The sequence below is a fragment of the Neofelis nebulosa genome, chromosome 3 (genome assembly GCF_028018385.1).
Source record: "Neofelis nebulosa isolate mNeoNeb1 chromosome 3, mNeoNeb1.pri, whole genome shotgun sequence".
NCBI lineage: Eukaryota > Metazoa > Chordata > Mammalia > Carnivora > Felidae > Neofelis > Neofelis nebulosa.
In genome coordinates, this window is record NC_080784.1 from 203556420 (window position 1) to 203576592 (window position 20173).

The window sequence follows — 20173 nt, forward strand, 5'->3', positions numbered from 1 at the left end:
AGACGTGATGCAGCTCCCAGGGTCTGGGTGGTGCAGGAGGCGCGGCCGGGCTGGGCCCCCAGGCGGACGAGGGTTTCTACCCACCCTGCTGCCCTAGCTCTTTGGAGGGTTCGGAGAAAACACGGTGAGACGCAGGGAGGCCCCCGAAAGTCCTTTGTATGTATATTTTTAGCATTGGTTTATGCCCGAACTCTGGCGGTTGTATTCTTTAATTTAAAAAGGTGCTGGGGTGCCTGGGTGGCTCAGTGGGTTAAGCATCCAACTCTCGAGTTTGGCTCAGGTCACGATCTTGGGGTCGTGGGATCAAGCCCTGTGTCAGGCTCCACCATGAGTGTGGAACCTGCTTAAGAGTCTCTCTCCCTCTGCCCCCTCCCCCACGCATGTACACTCTCTCTCTCTCTCTCTCTCTTTCTCTCAAATTAAAAACAATAAATAAAAAAGTGCTGGCCGTGCCCTGTCCTTCCCTCCCATACAAATACCCTGGCATCCAGGAATTTGGCAAGTCCTATGGCTCATCCAAGGGGTATGGCCGTACCAGGAGAAATCGTCAGATACCAGGGAGGCCATAAGTCAAGGGACTGTGTTGTCTCCTGTACTCACCTGGGTCAGTGGGGAGGCTGGACAGGCCACCTCACCTCCCTCTGAGTTAGTTAGTCTGGTTGGAAGTAGGTTTATCACACCTACCTTCCATTTCTAATGTTCTGTGTTCTAGTTGTCTACCTTTGACAAACCAGCCACTGAGTAAACCCACCCTCACACCCCATGCTATGTTAGCCAGGACTCCTTGGATTAAAAGTGATGTCTACCACTCAGACGGGAAGCGGAACAGATTGGCTCACGTCACCGTGACGATCAGGGGAAGCTTCCTTCAGGCACAGCTTGATCAAGGGCCTCTACAGGTGACATGGGACAGTGTCTCTTCCCCCATCTGTCGGCTGGGCCCTCCTATGTCTTGGCTTCAATCTCAGGCACGTTTTTGCTGTTGGGCTGGAAAGCTGACCTCTGGGAATCGCAGACACACCCGATGCTTCGTGATCTCAGAAGGACTGGGGTCCTCCCCCCCGCCCCCCATAGGTGCTGCACACACCTGTGCAGATCCAAGGGAGGGCTCCCATCGGCTGGGCAGGGGTCATGGGCTCCTTTCCTGAAGCAGTAGGTGGGGCCAGAGGGAGCTGATGCTCTGCACCCAGGCAGCTGTGAGTCGACCAGAACCTACCTCCTCAGCTCAGGGCCGCAGGGCTTGCGGAAGCCGCCCAGGTTGGCGGGATGGGTTCGGGGAGAGCAAGGGAACTCCAGTATTTGCTCCTGGAGAGGAATGAATCTCACGTCCCTACAGACCAATCCACGGGGGGCTGGGGAGGGCCTGCAGGCAATGCGCCACAGCCGCTCTTTTTTGACAGCCACGGGGAGCTGCCGCGTTTGTGTTCCTTGTGCGGGTCTGTTGGCACTTTGAGCAGCCGAGGCTGAAAATGTTGGCTCCCCAACCACAGTGATGCTCTCACTGTGAACAGCTGTGGACGGTGTCGTAAGGGACGGAAGGCGAGCGGGCCTGGGGGCCGTGGGGACCTGCCTTCTGGGCCAGCCCCCGCCCCGCCCCCCGCCCCGCCCCCGGCCCCGCCCCGGCCCCGCCCTGCCCTGGCTTGCTGGGCTGTCTGGAGAGGATGGCACTTTCCCTGGGCCTCGGCTCCCGCACCTGCCAAAGGAAGTCCGGATTCTCCAGCACCACTGCTTTACGTCGCTGCGGTTAAAGGTGGGCTGCAGCCGAGGGGCTTTGGTGGCCATCAACAGAAACCACCGCAGGCCAGCAGCAGCCAAGGGGGTCTTCACTGGAAAACTGTCAGGTAGAATCTGGAACAAGAGGACGGTTGGCGAAGGGCAGGAAGCAGGGGGGCTGCAGGGACCTTGCGAGCCGCACGGCTGCTGGAACAGGAACCCCGGTGACGCCCACCCTTGTGTCTCAGGCAGATCATGAACTTGCCCTTGTGAAGGCAGGAATCTTGATGGGTAGTTGCAACGGGACTGTCCGCCCAGGGGGATTGGATATTGTGTAAGAGGGAAATAAAGGGGGGTGGGTGCTGACTGACCGCGCGCCCATCACCACACGGGGGAAGCAAAACGTCCACGTGTCCGAGCGCCTTTGTCCATCTGTCGACGGGACAGCGGGGTGGTGGTGAATCAGAGACAGGTTTGGGAGGTCCAGGGGTCCTAGTTCAAACCCAGCTCTCCGGTTTACTAGCCGGCGTGTCCCTGAGCCTGTGGTGTGACCTCTCTGGGCCTTTTGCTCCCCTCTGTGAACCGTGGCGGATGGTGGGAGGCTTGGGTGCTCGGGGGCTGTGTTTGTGCTCACGCACTGCGGTGGGCTGAATAGCGCGGGGCCTCCGTGTCCTGAGCCCCGGAACCTGTGCGTGTTACCAGCACAGATGGGAGGAAGTTAGGGATCCTGAGATGGAGAGCTTCTCCTGGGCTATCCCGTGTGATCCCAGGGCTCCTTAAAAGAGGGAGGTGGGAGGGTCCGAGGGAGAGAAAAGTCGAAGTTGTTGCACCGCCAGCCCGCTCTGGAGACAGAGGAGGGGCCACCAGCCAAGAAAGGCAGGCACCTCTAGGAGCTGGAAAACACAGGGGACAGATTCTCCCCTGGAGCTTCTGGAAGGAACCAGCCCGGCCTACACTTTGATTTTAGACTCGTGAGATTCATTGCAGACTCCGACGTCCAGGACTGCAAGATAGCAGTCCTGGATTTTGGTTTGATTTTTTTGTTTTTTAATTTTTTTTAATGTTTATTTTTGAGAGAGAGAGAGAGAATGAGAGTGAACAGGGGAGGGGCAGAGAGAGAGGGAGACACAGAATCCGAAACAGGCTCCAGGCTCCAAGCTGTCAGCACAGAGCCTGACGCGGGGCTGGAACTCACTAACTGTGAGATCATGACCTGAGCTGAAGACGGCCACTTAACCGACTGAGCCACCCAGGCGCCCAGTTTATTTACTTTTGAGAGAGAGAGAGAGAGAGAGAGAGAGAGAGAGAGAGAGAACGTGCACAAGTAGGGAAAGGACAGAGAGAGAGAGGGAGACACAGAATCCGAAGCAGGCTCCAGGCTCCGAGCTGTCAGTGCAGAGCCCGATGCGGGGCTCGAACCCACAAATGGTGAAATCATGATCTGAGCCAAAGTCGGACGCTTAACAGACTAAACCACACCAGGTGCCTGTGCATTAGTGTTGTTTTAAGCCAATAAACTTGTGGTAATTTGTTACAGCGGTAATAGGAAACCAACCCCCACTCCTGGAGCTTGCTGTCACCTGCCCCCAACACTTCTGAGACTTCAGGGCACCGTGGTGGGGAGAGAGACCTCGCAGCAGGGTCCCAGCCAATGTCACTGCCCCCCCCCCGCCCCTTCTCCCGAGGAGGCTTTGAGGGTCTGCAGAGAAGCAAAGACCACAGACCTGAGACCCCCCCCCCCACCCTGGAGTTGGGGCGTTGATGAGCCATCAGGAGGTCTGAGCCTTTGCTACCCTCCCTGTTGCTCAGAGTCTCTGGGCGCTTCCTTTTTTCATTCATTCGTTCACTCGTTCATTCATTCGTTTTTCTGGCCGCTCCTTTTGCAGCCTGGCAGGGCCCGTGTGCCTGCCTGGCGGACCACGAGAAGTCTGGCCTGCGCCTCCTAGGCTGCAGGCGGTCCTCGCTTGTCCAGGCCGAGGTGCTGGTGCCCACAAGAGGCCCGGCCGGGGCCACGCGGTGGGGACGCGGCTGCAGGCTGGGTGTCAGCCTGTTGTTTCCACCCAGGACCACAAGCCCGCGTGCCGCCCCTGTTCTGCGTGGAGCATCTTCTACAAAGTTGTGGTTCTTGGGTTGCCCTAACAGTTGACTACCGGCGACGTGGCCTCTCTTTCCGGCCACTTGGTTCCTGGAAGTTGTGGTCACCCCCACTGATTGCTTTCTGCCTGCCTTGCCAAGAAACCCTGGACGAGCGCCCAAGAAATGTGATTGCCGTTCTTAAGGGAAAGTGGCTCGGATATCGCTGCTCTGGGTCATTGGGCACAGACTCGTGCTCTCCCCACCCTTCTTTGTAATAAGTTGGGGTTCTCTGGCCGGATCTCCACGGGGCCTGTCCCTCCTGGCTGGTTTGGCAGGTGCACAGAAGCCCCCCTCTGGTGTGGCATTCACCCCTTGGTGCTAGCCATAGAAATAAGACCCTTGGAGGGTCCTGCCATCACAAGGCTCCGAGTCCAGAAGGGGAGACAGACGAGAAGAACCGGGTGGTCCTGACACAGCGAGGTCACACGTGCTGGGCCCGCGGGTGGCGGCACGCAGAGAGGCCCCTGCCCACGGAACATGGTGGCAAGGAGCCCTCCGAGTGGGGACAGCACCCACAGGTGGTGTCTCAGGCCTCACGACCCAGCTGGGTGGGCTTGCCCTCGTGACCTTGGTGTCAGGTGTGGCTTCCCAGCCCCCTGGCCCAGCCCTTCGCCTTCTTTCCGGGGGGGGGGGGGGCGGTGAACGCAGGCAGGCTGGAAGCCGAGCTTTTCATCCAATGACTTTTATGTTATTTTCAAAACACTGATGGGCGCCTCCTGGCCGGGTCCCGGTTTGCAAAAGGAGGCTGTGATTAGGGATGTGAATAAATTGTAATACACAGATAATACCGGCATGTAATTACTTGGGTATAAGAGAATAATTACACGGGTAATTATGCTCTGTAATTGTGAGAGTTGCCTGCTTCACAACCCGTGCTGTTCCTAACGGTGACAGGCGCGGCCCATAAACAGATACCTAAGGACAGGGCCACGATCCGAATTCTAATTGTCATGTAATTAGAGAGCAATTAAATAGTTATTTGTCCCATAGAAATCAGCCATTCCGTGTCCTCCACAGTCCTGCCACACTTTTAATAAAACGTGGCCATCTCCCTCACTAGGAAGGGCGTAAACACCTTCTCTCCCCGAGAGCGAGGGCCCACTTGAGAGGGGGCAGGTGGGGCCCTGAGGGTCCTCTGCAGCTTTGCCTCTTGGGTTTCTGACCTCAGAGTTGACCCGGTTTTCCGTGCCGTTGCTTGGAAGATGACAATTCCCAGGACGGTGTCTCTGGGCCATGGGGCACCGGCATTTTTCCGGAGCCACAGGCGGTTCCTGTGCTGGGACCCAGACAGCGAGAGCTGCGGGGCAGGGCTCCGCCGGTGTCAGCCCTGCCCCCAAGGCTCCCAGGGTTCCCGAGACACTGTGACAACAGAGCAAAGATAAGCTGCCGGAGGCCGAGCCCATGCCGGGAAGGGAGACTTCCCGCTGGGTCGGGGGCTCGTGAGACAGCAGCCCTGCCTCCCCCGAGGGGCCGGGAAGACTGTCCATGAAATACCCAGTGGGGTGGGCATCTCCGTGAAGGCACCCTGTTCCCAGGGGCAGCAAACTGACTTTTCTCCCCACTCCAGCCACTCCAAATGCCTAGTCCCTACAGCCCATAGGGCGGGGACACAGGTGTGCGGTCCCCCAGCAGTGGGTGAAGGAAGGAGGCGAGGAGGAAAGACAGGATAGTGATGGAATACAGCTCCCTGAGAGGACAGGGGAAGCAGCAGGGGGCTGGTGGGGCCCAGCACAGGTGCAAGACCCCAGAAGTGTCGGCGACAGGGCCGAAAGCCACCGTGGAAGCCGGAGAGGGCAGAACCGCGGGGGGAGTGCATCCGTGGGGTGAGGGTGAACCTGGGGCGTTCTCACAGACGGGGTGGGTGAGAAGGAAGGTGCCGGCCGGAGACAGAGGGAGCCAGCCCGCCCGAGAGCCCGGGGGGTTCCAGACCAGAACCGGGGGCGGCCGAGCCACAGCCAGTGTCAAAACGGGTCCCGCTCACCAGATGGCAGAGGGGCCCTCCGGAAGCCGAACTCACATTCTGGGTTTTCTTTCTTTACTCGTGATGGGAAAAGGAGCTAGTGATATATCTCAGAAAAGAAAAACTATTTGTAAAGGGAGAAGAGTCAGGCCAGTACAGACGTGTTTTCAGTATCACGTTTCGAAATAATAAAGGAGACTTTGGGGTCTGCACACAAGTGTGAGGAAGATAGGATCTCGGAGTTTTACATCCAACGCGGCTGCCGTTTGTTGTTTCCAGGAACGTGGGAGGATCTTCAGAAAGCAGAACGTCCTAATCTATATGGCCAGGTACCTGTCTTGAAAGGACAATGCCTTGAAAAGGTGTTGTGGCAGCAGAGAAATGGATTTTGCTCGGTGCTGGGGAAACGGATAAGGTCTGGCGCAGAAGCTGATGGAGAGGACTGGGGACAGGCGTGTCCCAGATGCAGCTTAAGTAGGGGTGGTTGTTGAAAAATGGATGGAAACCAAATGCACGGGACAAAAATAACTCTTTGGAAAGGAAAACTCACCTTGAAATGTTGGTTACTGTGAATATAAAGACTATGATGTTGACAGACAGGGCGGAGGCGGATGAAGCTGGGGAAGAAGCTTCAGGACTCCTCTCTACACATAGAGGGAAGTCCAAAGACAGCACTTTGTTCCTTGTTGGAAAAATATAAGTCAAAGAGCATTTTAAGGAAACTTTGGATGACCTTTCGTTCAATCCCGTTCGGTTCATTCCTGTGCACTGGAGCCATGCGGCCAAACACACAAGCACACAAGACAGCAAAGAAGTTTCTAGAACAGGATGACAAGTATTAGACACAAACCACTCATGACCATAGAGTAGAGGTCCACTTCTTGCCCTTGATGTCCTGAGGGGAACACTCGACGTCCTGGAGAGGAAGGAACAGGGCAGTGGGCACCAGACAGGGATTGGCCCTGTGAAAAAATACCCCGGAACTTCTCACCTGCCGTATGCTCCCGATGCCGGAGGGTTGAACGCATTGAGCCCAGACTGCTTTGCAAAACAAAGTATGAAGGCTGTTTGTCACTGTGAGTGGGTGGGTCCATGCAGCAGTTGGAGAGCACACGAGTGGGTGACAGCATGCTGTTATTTCAGGGGTTATGAGAGGGAACCCCCCCCATCACGTCCTCTCCACGCTGACCCACCCAGTCCCACCCCGTCTCCAAGAGTAGTTTTCCTAGGCGGTGACTCTGGTGCTAAATACGTCATTTAAGGTTCCAGGTCCCAAGGTAAATTTAGCAAACACCTTTGAAGTGGTTAGAGGTAGAATACTTAGAAAATGTGGACGTGGGAAGATGAAAATGTCTGCCTGGTCCCCAGGGCACTTTTTTTAATAAACAGAATCATTAAATGTTATGGAGACGTATTTAAGGAGATGCCAGTAAATGCAGAACGTACTGTGTTAATGGGCGAGTGAGGAAGTCAACGTGGCAGAGAAGTCCATTCTTTTCAAATCGATCTGCCGACAATGCAGTTCTCTACCTTCAACACCAGTAGGATTGGGGTTGTTTTGTCTCGGTTTGAACTTGATGAGCTGATTTGAAAATTCGTATCAAAGAGCAAGGACGAAAAATACTGAAGAACGCGTTGGGTGCTTTGCTTTACCAGAAACACAGCAAGAATTATTACGCTGATCGGCATACTTGGCCAAGACAGACTGACCAGCGGACCCAAATCAAGTTGCCCGGAGACAGACCCAGATGCATGCGGGGACTTCAGGCACGGCTGGTCGCTGGGAAGGGGAGGGACCATTTTAAATGGCACCAGGGCAACTGGTGACTCCCTTGAAGATAAATGAGCCTGAACCCCTGTCCCCCACCGCGTAGCGTTCTATTCCCGGTGGGTTAAACACTTACGTGTGAAAGGCAAAGCCACACAACTTTTAGGAGACGAAGCCGGAAAATAGTTTTATGACCTCGTCATAAGGAAGGATTTCTTCAACAAGGCAGAGATCAAATTTTGACGAGAAGGCAGAACAACTTGACTGCTTATACATGGCTTGTGGATTCCCCAGGGCACTTTGGACACCTGGCAGAGACACAAAGATTTTAAGTTACATGCTGATGTAGGGACTTGCAGAGACTCGTGGAAACCCGGAGGAGGGACATGTCGCTGAGAGAAACACTGCTGGCTGAGCTGGCCGCGCAGAGGAAAGCAGGAAGGACGGGCGGTTAGGGCAGGGGTGCCCGAGAAAGCACGGCGACATAAACGTACTGGTGTGAGGGTGTGGGGGACAGGTGTGGGGGACAGGTGCGAGGGACACGAGCTGAGATTTCGGGGAGCTGTGGCATGAGGCTCAGGTGAAAATGCACGGAAGTCGTCACCGCCCTTGCCTGCCTGGAACCCTCTGCTCAGATGGCGGTTCCCTTGACGAAGCACTCCGGGAAGCGGGGAGAGGCTCCGTCCAGGTGGGCGTCCTTGTTGGGCCTCTCCAGGAAGCCTGAGTTCGGATCTCATACACGCAGGTGACCTCCAAGGACCTCTTTGGGGTAAACATCCCCGTGTATGAAAGTGATGGTAATTGCATGAGACGGATCCTTCCAGAACCTGTGGCTGCGTGAGGAGGTCGCTATTAAACAGTCTCGCTTTAATGGCCGCTTGCCCAAGGAGTGGTTGGGTGCAGTCGAAATTGTCTGCGAGTGACTTAGCACGGCCAGCGTGCCGATGACACTTCCTGGCGGGGGCCGCTCCCAAGGTGACCCAGCACGACTCCTGCACACTTCCGCGAGCCGCACGGTCAAGTGGGGAAGGAGAGTCCGCAGCACAGTCTGTCCAGCAGGGCCCGGGCTGATCTCCCCCCGGCATCGACATTTGGGGAGCAGCACCCAGTTTCCTCTCACCCGACCAACTGTTTAGTGTTGGAGATAGAGAGGGGGGCGAAACAGATGCCATCCACGCTCCCGGTCCCCTGAGGGAACATGCCACCACACCAAACAGATTGGACAGAGGAAATGCACCAGGCGTTAGGGGAACGCGTAGCTTTACCAGTCACTCAGGGAGAGGGTCGTGGGACATTTTCCCCGCAAAGGTGGCACTCGGGCCTAAGTCTGAAAGTCTGAGTCGCATAGGTGAAAGAGTGGGGAGGAGACAGCAGGTGCAAAGGTCCAGGGGCCGGAGACGCTTGTGCGGAAAGCCAGCGTGGTGGCAGGCAGCTGAGGCAGAGCCCAGGTGGGGAATATGCAAAAGAAATAGATGAGAAAGAGTGTCATTCGCAGGGGGGCTGGGTCGGGGGTCCTGGAAACAGCTCGTGTATTACACACCCCACTAACAGCTTAACGTTTGACTCCCGAGGGGTATGGGAAGCGAGCTAGCAGAGGGGTTCCGACAGAGGATGAACACTGGGGTTGTATTTCAGAAGGTCTATGGTGAGGTGGGAGGGGATCCAGCCGGGGGTCCCCTGCCGTCCAGGTGAGGGGTGACAGAGGTCTGCCCTGTGATGGTTGGCCTTCAGGAATGGGGAGGAAGAATGGGGCTCTCCCCCTGGAGGGGGAGGCCATGGGGGCAGAGTGGGTTTGTGGGACGGAGCGCCGTGAGGCATCCCGGTGGGGCTCAGGCTTGTGGACCTGTGAGTGAGGGGCTCAGACGAGGGGCTGGGCCGCACCCACTCCTGCTGCACTTGTCAGCTAGAACCTGGGCACAGAGGACTTCTGGCTAAGGGCACGTGGAAGCAGGAAGAGAAGGTGTGCAAATGTCACAAACTAGGGCCATTGCCACAAGGCAAATGCTTCCCCTGGGGACACAGAGGAGGGGCAGTTTAATCCGCCTTGTCTGTGCGGGAAGGGATTGGGTAAGAAGCTTCTCAGGTGAGGGCCCCAGGTAATGCATGGGGAGGGCGAAGGATCGGTGGAAGGCGGACCAGAAGGAAAGGTGCTCGGCAGCCCCTGGGGGCGATGCTCTGTGTGGGTCTGGCTCAGCATGGCGGGGGGGACCCACAAGCGGATAAGAACCGTCTGGCACGGATTTCCCAATTGTTTACAAGTAAATCGTGCTTCCAAAGGACTCCCAGGGACTTGAAACTGTATGTTAACCTTCTCACTTATATCCTTACAGCCGTTCATTCATTCAGGCCAACCAGCCAACCAATTCAACCAATCGATAACTAATTGACCACCTTTCCTAGAAAGTGCCCGCGGCCGTTCTCTCTTCCTCCCTCTTACAGTGATCTCAGGCTCATCGCCCCTTTGCAAGGGTGGAGGAGGAGGGGTGGGGTGAGGCGCACAGTGTTCCTGTCTCTGAGCCTCAATGACTTCATCTGCAGATCGGGGCCGGTGACACTATTCTGGCTTCTGGCTCTCGTGGGATCCAGATGACAAAAGAGTAGCAAAGGCTGTGAACGCTTCTTTGGGCTTTATAGGCCGTGCGAGGGCTCGTTCTCTTTATCACACTTATTAAGTAGATGGAGATTAATCACCAGGTGTGGAGACTATGAGTCGGATTAACTGCTCTGGGCTAGATTCTGTTATCGGACGGATAATCACCTGTTCATCCGATGAATACTTACCAAGCGCTTTTCCTGGGTCAAGAACCTTGAAGAGGGGTCCGTTCTCCTACGTATGAGCCACTGGAAGCGTTGTGCTTTCCAGATGCTGCTGAGAAACGCACACGGGGTCCCTCAGATGCTCTGAGGGGGTGGGGCAGCCTGTGTGAGGCACCCCCACCCCCCGCGATAACCTCGCTGGGAACACGGAGGCTGGAATCCAGGTGAAGACCAGCCACCGTCCGCCTGGTCCTGAGCTCTAAGCGCTTTGTATCCATTAACACGTTTCACGGCACGGCACCCATTTTGCAGATGAGGAAAATGAGGCTCAGAGAGGTGGAGGGACTTTGCTGTAGACGCGGGAGAGCATGAGCAATGGAGCTGGGGTCCGGCCAGATCGGCTCCACAGCAAAGCCAAGCCTCCGAGGCCTCCCGAGTATGGATACGCCCGGGAGCGTGAAGGCACGCAACCCGGCTCCGGAATATGCCGTCCTTGCATCCGCCCGTGCCGAGTGGGTGCTGGCGAAGGACGGCGCCTGCCTACCACCTCCCCAGGGCCGTCTTGGACGCTGTGATCCCTCCTTTGTCAGCCGGCCAAGCGACAGGAACCCTGAAACGGGAGACGGACAGACGAGCAAGTGCATTCGGGAACCAGATTTCTTTGCGCCAGGCTTTCTCCACGGTGACATCGTGGACATCCGGGGCTGGGTAGTTCTGCGGTGTGGGGAGGGGGCTCTCCCGTGCACTGTCGGCTGCATCCCTGGCTTCTGCACTCTGGGTGCCAGCAGCACCCCGCCCCCGCAGTCGTGACTTCCAACGATGTGTCCAAACATGGCCAGTGCCCGTGGGAGCCAGGCCACCCCCAGTCAGAACCAGTGTTTTAGGCTGAGGAAGCCCCAGGTGAGTCAACAGGAGAAGGATCCTGAGAGCCACAGGGAGGTCCCAGCTCCCCCGGCCTGGCGCCGTGACGCTGGGCATTTGACAGTGCTGTGAGGGCACGGGCTAACCTAAGGGCGGTGCCCAGCCTGTGGCCGCTGTCCACCCTGCCGGCTGGCACTCATGCTGGGCAGCTACGGGTCTTGCCCGGGAGGCCGGCTTGCACGCCCGCTCGGATTCCCCTGCCAAATGATGCCTGTCCTGGGGCCTCTGGCTTCCCCCTGGAGCCCGCCCCCTGAGGTCCCTGTGCGGGCTGTGCTGGCCCCTCCCCACGGCCTAATCCCAAGGGCCTTTTCCCTGCTCCTCCGAACCACCCTCCTGCAGCCCTGACCCACTAAATGTCCCTCCTCCTCAGCTCCCGATGTCAGTTATCCTGGCCGCTCTGCATCTGAGCCACGGATCCCTCTGTCTTTCGCTTTTCTGGTAACACTGAAGGCAAAGGGGTCTCTGGGGTGCCCTGCCCTCGGCCCTCACTCTCCCAGGCAGAGGCTCCCTCTGTCTGGAGGGGCCTCCCCCCTTCTCCTCTGCGCTGCCCTTCAAGCCCGGCTCGCAGGACATTTTCCAGGAGGGCTTGTGGTCCCGGTGCCCACACAGTGCCCCAGGCTCCCATGGTCTTTGTAGAGGCCTCCTCCCGCAGCCCCATGAACCCCACACAGACCCGGCCAGGCCCAGTTCATCCCTGGCTCCGGCGAGATAGCCAGGACCTGGCCAGGCCGTGTGGAGCTGGATTAAAGTGAAGGAGGCTGTGGACGGTCTGGAGGACACCCTGTGCCACCGTAGGGACCAGCGGTGACGTGGGCACCTGGAAGGGACAGACAGAGGGCAGCCACGCCCAGAAGTTGCTGGATCCCTCGCAGCTGAGGAACCACGCAGGACTTCGTGGAGGCCAGGCCCTGGGGGTGGGGTGGGGTGGGGCGGGCACTCTTGGACAGGCGGGGGCCCCGAGGATAGGGTGAGCAGAGGCCTGGATTGGACGACCCCCACCTGCACCGGGCGCTCTGATCCCTGAGCAGCTCCTCTGGCTGGGGCTGAGGGGCCACAGAGAGCGGCTCCGTACGAGGGTCCTGAGTTCGTGCCTGCTGTGTGGTCTTGGGTACCTCCTGTCTGTCCTGTGCCTCAGTCTCCTCGCCTATCACATGCGGATGACGCGAGTCCCCTCCCTTCAGGCGGCCACGGGAGACGGACCGGCTGCCCCGCAAGGGCTTAGCCCAGCAGCTTGTACCCAGTGCCCTCTCACAAGCATCCGTCGCCGTCTGTGGTCAGGGCGTATGGCCCGTGGCCGTGCCGCAGCGGCCCAGAGGGCTACGGAGGTGGGGCTTAGTTCCCGGCCATTCTGTCTGGGAACAGGTACGAGACTGACCGGAAGGGTCCTTTAGATGTATGTCGGGGACGTGCCCGCTGAGCCGAGGGCAGGGAGGCTGCTTCCGAGGCCGGACTTGCAGGGACACGAAATAGTCTGACAGGTGCTCCCATCCTTGCGGTTTTGAGCGGGAAAGATGCTGGCCACCGAGCCACCAGCATGGCTTGTAATTACCCGCATTGATCTGCTTGTGCTGTTTCACTCATCCCTATCCACGGCGGCCGGGGTGGGGAGCCTCAGGCAGACGGTCCCGGCTTTGGCGGTCTCTATTTATCCACCTTGTGTAAGGAGCCGCGAAGAACATGCCATTATTAACGGAATGGAGGTGGAGACAGTGAGGCATCGATTTTCACCTGGAAGGTGATTTCTGGGGAATTCTTTGGCTGGAGGCAGGGTGGTGGGTGGGAAGAAAGAAGACCGCCTCTGCTGTTGTCAGACGGGGGCTGTCTCCCCTCCCCGGTGGCCTGGCCGGGTGAGTCCAGCCTCCCACCTTTCGGCCGTGCTTTCCCAGTGCCCCCTAGGGAAGAGTGATGGACAGAACACAGGGGCAGGGCTCTCCCGCACTTGCAGCCAAGTGCAGAGGACACTGAGGACCCATGGCGGGGGCGAGGGAGCTCTGGGCACGCGTGGCCTGGCCGCCACGACCGCTGTGCCCCCACGACCAACCCCCGTCACCAGCCCCCGTCGTCTTCCGTGCCGCCCACGCCTGCTGCAGAGGGGAGAAGTGTGTGCACGTTTCATTCTTCTCCGGCGCTGGGTCCTTTTACGACTGGATAATGAGGCCATTAGCATGTTGGTAATCTCTGAGAGTTGGACCGTTTTTCCCTACCCACGGAGGCTGGTGTGGGCGAAAATGCTGCTTTGATAGTCGGAGAAATTGAGGTTTGCCGTGCAAGACGCAAGTGGAGAATTCTAGTTGGTGGCTCCGGAAAGCAAGACGGAGTTGGCGTTGGGGGCGGTAATGAACGGGCGGCGGCCGGCGGGGGGACGGTCCCTACACTTGAACACGGACTCTTTCTACCTCTTGCCTTCTCCCCTGCCCCCCCCCCCATGAGCAGTGGAATGTCAGCTTGTCCCCAAAGCCCCCTGATTGCCTTGGGCAGTTCCAGCTGCGCCCCCACCCCCGGCCCTGGCCCAGGCGTCTCCCAAAGTAACAGCTCGTGTCCACTAACACCTCCTCTGGGCGCCCACGGCAGCTCCTCCTTGGGGGGGCCTGGGTCAGAGTGGGGGGCCTCATGCCACTTTGTGCAAACCCTCCCCGGTTTGATGTGGTCACATAGGACCACGGGGGCCCGGAGCTGGCACGCCACGTGGGTCTGAGGCCGGGAGGGAACCCAGGGCTAGAACCGCGCACACAGAGCTCTTGAAATTCGGTTCATTCATTCATTCACTCCTTCACGCAACAACTGTTCCTACGGGACTTAACTGATCCGCACGAGGCACTCTGGTGGGTACTGGTGGCTTAGCCCCTGCCCCATGGAGTGACAACCTAGCGTGGGAGCAGGCACCGAGTGAATGATCACCGATTAATTAGAGTTAACTATCGATTCTGGTCGATCGTCACTAACTATTAACGGTGCTTGGTCACCCCTGATGGTGTTGGGGAGGAGGTCAGGCGTCTGAAATCAGGCACGCTCTCTTCCTCAAGGCTCCAACAGGAGAGTCTCCCTGCCTCTTCCAGCTCCTGGCGGGGTCAGCAAACCCTGGCTCGTGGCCACGTCTCTCCAGTCCCCGCCTCTGACATCGCACAGCTTCTCTGCGTGTGTCTGTGTCCACGTTCGCCTGTTCCTGTAAGGACACAGCCAGCCGGTGGAGTAGAGCCACCCTACTCCATTGTGACCACATCTTAACCAGTCCCGTTGCAAAGACCGGATCTCCAAATAAGATCACATGCTCAGAATGCAGAAAAGACGTGAACATTAGGGGGCGCTATTTGACCCAATACACAACTCTTTAGAAATGTGAAAAGAATTCTTAGTTCCCCAGCCAAAATGGGCCACGGGAGAGATCCATCCAGCAAACGGCAGTTTGCCAACTCTGGTCTAGAGTAACAGGACGCCGTGGGTGGGTGCCCTTCCTTCTGCATTGGTGGAGGGCGGGGGGGGGGGGGTGAGGGATGAGACTACAGGGTGGGGAGGAGAGAGAGGGGAGCCCACGCAGGGCAGGCTTGGACGCCCAGGGCTCCTTCTCATCCCTCTTTTCAGGGATTATGCAAACAGTGGCTGAGTCAGGGCCTGCCCTTAGGGAATGTAGCAGTCAACACCATGGACGACAGTCCCTAGTGGAGCCTTCCTCCTTATTTCCATTTTCTCAACAAGGACAGGCATTCTCAGGGGGGAAGTGACCTGCCTGGGGCAATTGTGCTACAACAGCAGGTACGGGAGGTGGCCCCCCATCCTGTCCCTCATTGTGTCTACCCTGCACCGGCCCGCCACTGGCCAAAATGTCTCCCTGCTCTCAGGCTGAGCAAAGTCTTTCGGGGAATTATTTTCTCTGCAACTTGGGTCCTTCCCTTCCGGTTAGATGGACATCACTGCCGACTGAGAGGAGAAGCACGCCCCCAGAACTCCGGGTTGGAAGGGAGACAGACACCATCTGCCTCCCGTTACATACTCCCACCGACGGGAGACTCACCACCTAGAATGCAGAGCTTGGCTGGGGGGTTCGGTACCACAAGGTCTAGTTCACGCAGAGCACATGTGTTCCCTGTCCCCACATGAGCGCAGACCCATAAACAGTGCTGTCTACCCGTGGGCACTTTCGTGTTCCAGGCTCCAGAACGGTCCAGCCATTTACGTAACTGTGGCAATACGAGAGCCTGGTTGTTTTATGACAATCGCTAAGCAACGCAAGTGGGAACCATTTGGCTAAAGTATAAACAACCGAATTCCAGTGAAATGGTACTTGTTAGAAATTCCTTTATGAAACATAAAGTGTCAGGTTAATTTATTTGATAACGTGTTTCTCTCTTGCTTTTTTTTCCAAGTGCTTTCGCATGAAGGTAGCCTGCCAGGGGACAATACAGGGAGGATGCTTCTTGGAGGGGAACGAGACCCCGTTGTCCCCCTGCGCCTCTGAGACCTCGGCGGCCAGGCTGTGGCCGGGTGCGGTGTGGGCCGTGGGGCAGCCCACACCCGGCCTCCGCCTCTGCCCTTCGAATGTCTGGCTGCGGCCCGGACACTGCCAAGTCCCACGGCCGAGGCCGTGTGCTCATCTACGAAATGGAGATCATTCTGTCTCCTTCCCTGGGTGGCCCGAGGCTGAGAGGAGAGGAGACCGTGAAAACTCACACGGTGTGGTTCCTTAAACAGTCGGTGCTCAGCAAACGCTTTCCTTAAGGGCTCTCGGTTTTGTGTTAGTGGGTTATTAGCTTTTGAGCGGTGGGAGCGATGACTTTTTGCGTTGCTGTGCCTGGAGGATACAGGGCCGTCCCCAGCATGCGGGAGGCTTTCGGTAAATACCGGGCGAGTGCATGGACGCATCCTTCATCAGAGCGTTGGGGGAGCACCAGGCCGTCGGCACCACAGCCTTCCGAAGCGCTCACACCAGCTCCCTGCTGCATCTCGGGCCGGCACGGGCAGGAGCCAGGGAGGTGAGCACGGCCGGCCGGCCGTTTCCTCCCCGGGAGGCCCCAGCCCCTCCGTTACCTCCCTGCCTCTGAGCTGACAGCCAGGTGCCACGCGCAGAGCCCTCGCTGGGGTCCTCCTGGAGAGGCGTGCCCGCACTTCCGTGGCCCGGCGCTGCTCCCGGTCGGTGCCACATCCCACATCTCCTGGCCTCCCCGTGACGTCGTGTCCCCGCCGTGCAGAGGAGGAAGCCGAGGCTCAGAGAGGCGAGGCTCACCCAAGGGGACTCAGCGGGACCCTGGAGGCCAGACGCGAAAAGGCCTCGTTGGTCACCTCGACACGTGGGGACGCCCCAGAACGGCCGCTCCGTGAGCCCCCTAGTGGGTCACAAAACAGGGGGGCCGGAAGCGTTGTGTTCATGCAAGGCTCGGAGAAGGAAACCCCAGACAGGAGTGGGGAAGGCCCGCTGGGCAGAGCCACGCGGGGAGTGTGAGAGAGAAGGAGCAGGTGTGGGACCGCAGGGCGACAGGGAGCTGCGTGTTCACGGACCGTCGCGTGCAGGGGGCAGCTTTCCAGCCACGTCACCCACGGAGACCAGTCCCCTCTGCCCGGCTCCCGCCCCAACAGGTGGTCCTACTGAGCCCCCCTGGGCCTCTGGCCCCCTCCCTCTGCCTGGCCCCGTGCCGCTGGGCAAGGTCTCGGGGACCCGGGGCCCTGTTACCATCAACCCCGTTTCGAGACAGAATCTCCCGGCTCATCTCTTCCTTGAGCCCGAGGTGGCTCACCCTTCCAGCAAAGGCCCCGTTTTCGGTTCCCAGGTCCTGCCCCGTCTTTCTCATCCAGCTCCCCTGGGGGGCAGGGTATACTCTCTATGGGGGCAGGGCCACCTCCTGCTCCCGTCCTCTGCTGGCAGGGGCTCCCTGGAGATGCCAGAGAAGCCTCATTCCCTGGGCCCCTGCGGAGAGGAGAGGGGCTGTTCTTGGCCAGGGCTGGACGGCAGGGATGGAGGGGGGCGGTGAATCAGGGAGACGATGCCTGGGCCTCCTCTGTTTTCTCTTCCTGCCCTCGAGTTGGACGCTGGCTCTGGGAGTCTTTCTCTGGGCTCCCTGCTGGTCACCAGGAGATGTCCAACACCAGCCCCGGGGCTCCCCCATCACCTCCTCCAGGAAGCCTCTCTCTGCAGCCTGCTGTGGGGCTGCCCCCCTGGATTCTGTCCCTCGAGGAGGGTGTCGTCCGGCCCCAGGGGAGGCGGGCTGGAGGGTCTTAAATGCACCACCAGACAAGGGGTCAAGCATTTCTTGTGTCCCCGTCGTGCTGTCTTCTGCAGCACCCGCCCCTGCCGCACTGCCTGCCCATGGCAGAGCTCAAGGGACAGGCGGGAGGTGGAGGGGACCGAAAGGGACAGGCGGGAGGTGGAAGAGGTCGGGGGAGGGCAGGAGAAAAGGAAGGCGGCGGACCTGGCCGGTGGCTTGCCGTAGAAACCTGTCCTGGGGTCCTGGGGCTTCTGTCATAAACCGCCACCAACCAGAAATCGATCCTGCCGGGCTCCCTCTGGAGCTGTAGAGCAGGGACCTTCCCCGCGTCCCCCCCAGCTTCTGCACCGCGCTGCCGTGCTGGCACTTACTGGCTTATAGAAACAGCCCCCAATTCTGCCTTGCTCCTCACACGGTCTTCTCCCTGTGCGCACGCGTCCAGATGTCCCCTTTTCATAAGGACACCTGTCCTGTGGGATCAGGGCCCGCCCTGATGGCCCCCTTTCCACCTGATCCCCTCTGCAAAGACACCCCCCCCCCCATAAGGTCTGGCTCTGAGGTAGTAGGTTCAGGGCCGCGTGTGAATTTGGGCACATTGCTCATGCTGTCGTGGGTCCTGGGTGGTGGCTCTGACTTCACATCTGAGGACGCCGGACTTCGGGGAGACGAGGAGGCTTGTCCGAGTGCATGGGGAGGGGGGCTGGGGGGCGGGGGAGGGCATCTGCGGAGGTGTGAACCCGCCTCTACCCTGCCTTAATCTGCCTGGCCCCAGGAAGCTCTTTGTGGAGGGGAACCCCCCAGCACAGTTACTGTTACAGCAAGTATTGCAAATGTTGGATTCTAGAAAAAAAAAAAAAAAAAAAAAAGAGGCAAATGGTCCCAATAGTTAAGAGAAAACACCCAACTTCCTGGCAGTTGTCCAGGGAGACAATGCAGGGACCCGATGTCTGGGTCCCGACATCGATAGGCTCGTGCGTCCCTGCATTCAATCACGGGCGGGGGCTGGCCTTCCGGAAGGCCCACGGCTCCGTCTGACAAGAGGCAGAGCACCAGCCAGCTTTGGCAATGAATTCCCTCCCCACCTCCGATGCCCCTCCTCCTGTCCCCGGGACGGCGTCAGCTCGGAGGGAGGGAGAGCCGGGCCGCCGGACATGTCCGGATTCCACACCCTTGTGGGGACACACACTTGCTCAGGTGCGTTTGTTTCCTCTGACTGAGGGTCGATGAGACATGATTTTAAAAATAAATAGCTCGTCTGGGAAGAAAAGCGTTTTAAAGCAGCTTCCTGGACTACCCCGGACGGGAAATGCCACCGTCCTCCCGGGCTGATGGGCAGCGGGGAGGCTCGCCCCGCCCTCGGGGTACAGGCTGTGGGCCCCATCTCACCAGAAGACGGTGGTGGCCGTGGAGAGGACAGCGTTGGCGCAATGGTGGTGAGCGTGATGGTCCATTCAACACACCGCAGGTCATTTCTCCCTCGGGAAGTTCGAGGACTCCCCTCGGTCTCCAGGGAGGCACCTGGCTCCTTGCTCCTTTGGTCAGGAGGTGACGTGCCCGCTCTCGCTCAGTCACGGAGCTGCAGCTGGTCACGTGGCCCACAGTGCCTGGAGGGAGACCGGGAGACGGAGGCACACGTGGGCATTTGGCCAGAGCTAACTTCCCTGCCACCCGGCGAGGAAGTCCCAGAGCTCCGATCTGGACGTGGAGCCCCCGACGTCAACACTCGCATCTATTTCTCAGCTGTACTGCTTCCTAGAGTTTGCAACTTCGCAACGGTTTTGGATTTACGGGGCGATTGTAAAGACGGGCCCTGGACGCCTCCCACCCAGCTTCCCCTGTTATTAATTTGGAATATTTGTCACAGATAAGGAACCGGTACAGACGCGTTCTTAGTCACTAAACTCTATTCTGCACCCAGACTTCCTCGGCTTTTCCCTAACGCCCACCTTCCGTTCCGGGGCCCCCTCCAGGACACCCCGTGACAGCTAGTGGTCCTGTCTCCCTAGGCTCCCCTAGAATGCGGCGGTTCTCAGACGTTCTGGCTGTTGGTGACCTTGATGTGTGTGAAGAGTGCCGGTCAGGTGTTTCTAGAATGTTCCTCAGGATTCGTCTGATGTTTTTCCTGTGATTAGACTGAGGTCATGGCTTTGGGGGAGGGAGACCACAGAGGTGAGGCGTCCTTCTCATCACGTCATCTCGGGAGGACGTGCTGTGAACGTGACCCGTCACCGGGACGTTGACCGCGGTCCCCTGGCCAAGGTGGTGTTTCCCAGGGTTCTCGACTGTGAAGTTACTTTTCATTCCCCTTTCCCATACTGTGCTGTCTGGCAAGAAGTCGTTCGGGCATCCCCCACCTCAGGGAGACGGGAGCTGTGCCCCCCCCTTCCTTGAGGGCAGGGTGTCCATAAATTATTTGGAATTCTTCTTCACGAGCGATTTGTGCCGTCTCCTCCGTTTAGTTGTTTGTTCAGCCGTTTATTGATGTGAGGACAGACGCATGACTATTTATTTTATCCTTTGGGTTACATTCCAATCCTTCCCGCTTTGGCCACTCGGAGCTCTTTCGGTTGGATCTTGTCCCAGGGACACGCTCCCGTCACTGTGGTTTGTATTTTCTTTTTAGCACTTCCTCACTTTCTGGTGTCACAAGACGCTCCGGGCTCACCGTCTGCATTCCCCGCCCGGTTCCAGAATCAGCTGCTTCCCCCAAGAGCCTTGGTTCCT

General features: G+C 58.4%; 1 protein-coding gene and 1 long non-coding RNA gene across 2 annotated transcripts in view; both read left to right on the forward strand.

The window, feature by feature from the left end:
• The window catches only part of SORCS2 (sortilin related VPS10 domain containing receptor 2), a 472981-nt gene that overhangs the window by 292146 nt on the left and 160662 nt on the right, over nt 1-20173 (forward strand).
• LOC131507881 (uncharacterized) lies at nt 1623-15587 on the forward strand. The gene is made up of 2 exons (XR_009259772.1): nt 1623-1841; nt 14835-15587. It is a non-coding gene; the product is annotated as an uncharacterized LOC131507881 (long non-coding RNA).